Source organism: Orycteropus afer, unplaced genomic scaffold, assembly GCF_000298275.1.
Source record: "Orycteropus afer afer isolate SDZICR_OR568_19922 unplaced genomic scaffold, OryAfe1.0 scaffold00029, whole genome shotgun sequence".
Classification (NCBI taxonomy): Eukaryota; Metazoa; Chordata; class Mammalia; order Tubulidentata; family Orycteropodidae; genus Orycteropus; species Orycteropus afer.
The window spans coordinates 1,123,544-1,125,440 of record NW_006921616.1 but is presented as its reverse complement, the minus strand read 5'-3'; positions in this window follow the sequence as shown (position 1 = coordinate 1,125,440).

Below are 1,897 nucleotides of genomic sequence, written 5' to 3'. Positions count from 1 at the left end.
CAGTTATTCTATCTTTTATTGAAAGTGATTTATTAAAGTCTTCTACTATTATTGGGGAGTCATCTATTTGTCTTTTCAATTCTGTTAAAGTCTGATTGATGTATTTTGGGGCTCTTTCATTGGGTGTGTAGATATTTATTATGTTATGTCTCCTTGTTTAAGTGATTTTTAATTATTATCTAATGATCTTCCTTGTATCTTATGGTCATTTTTGCCTTAAATTCTATTTTATCAGAAATAAATATTGCCATTCTTACCCTTTTTTGGTTGCCATTTGCTTGGTATATCTTTTTCCAACCTTTGATTTTTAGTTGACTTTTTTTGTGTGTCTAAAATGAGTCTCTTGTAGACAGCATATTGATGGAACATGCTTTCTTATCCAGTTCATAACTCTCCATCATTTGAGTGGTGCATTAATCCATTTACATTCAGTGTAATTATCAACAAGTATCACTTTACGGGTATCATTTTGTTATGAATTTTTTTGTGGTTTTGCTGATTTCTTTGTTCCATACAATTTTCTCTGCTGAGCTCATTTTGCTTATGAATCATGTTATCATCTCTTTCTTTGTTGTTGTATTAGTATTTGGTAAATATTTCTCTTTTCCTCTTTTTTATTTTCATGCCAAGTTTTATTATTTTTCTATGAGGTTACCCTGTGATTTATTATTTTTTCCCCCAAGTTAAAAACAGTCTGTTCTGTCTTGTAATTGTCTTGACTTCCTTACAATTTAGAAATTCTGTAATTACAGGTTCTCTGTTTACAGTCTTGTAATCTTATTTTACCTTGGATATTTCTATATGTGGATTGGTGTCTACGTTATGTCATCATGTGTGTTCATCATTGTTTGTTGTTTGCTGTTGTTGGTTCTCTATCAGAAGGATTCCTTTTAACACCTGTTATATGGTTGTTCTGATTTTAACAAATTCCCTTAATTTCTGCTTATCTGGAAATCTCTTAATTTCACCCTCATATTTGAGGGATAATTTTGCTAGGTATATCACTGTCTAGGTAAGAATACTACTTGCATATATTCAAATGATTGTGCCTGGTGCTTGTAAATATTCAAAATGGCTACACCCTCAAGACATCTGCTGATAATCTACAAGTCCGTTTGTTTCCTCCCCCTCTGTTTCCTTTCTGGTTGTCAGGTACCAATGAAGCCCTTGCCTCTGCAGCCTTAGTGAGCAGAGCCAATTCTTAGATTGTTATTGGGATACAATCCACATGGCTGTGCCCTCAAGAGCCAGCAGTCCACTGTTCCATTTGTCTACTTAGTCACTGTTTTCATTCAGGTTCTTCTACTTTTTGTTGTTGTTATGTGCCATCTAGTCATCTCTGACTCATAGAGACCCTATGTACAACAGAAAGAAACACCGTCTGGTCCTGTGCCAGCCTCATGATCCCTACTGTACCTGAGCCCATTGCTGCAGTCACCGTGTCAGCCCATCTTGTTGAGGGCCTTCCCCTTTTTCGTTGACCCTCCAGTTTACCAAGCATGACATCCTTCTCCAGAGAATGATCCCTTCTGACAACATGATCAAAGTACATGAGATGAAGTCTGACCACTCTCACTTCCAAGGAGCATTCTGGCTGCACTTCTTCCAGGATAAATTTGTTAGTTCTTTCAGCATTCTTTGCCAATGCCACCACCAAAAGCATCAATTCTTCTTCAGTCTTCCTTATTCATTATCCAGCTAGGTTCTTCTAGTAGTTGGCATTTAATCCACTTCTTTAATCTCGACTTCAAAGCTCAGGGTTCTAGGATCATGTATATAGGTTTCAATTGATTTGTTATTGCTTTGTTGTAGAGTCTGTGTAACTTGTCTGCCTATTCTGTCATCTTGCCCAAACTCCCCAGAAATGATGAATTTTAAGTATTTATAGTCTTTTTTT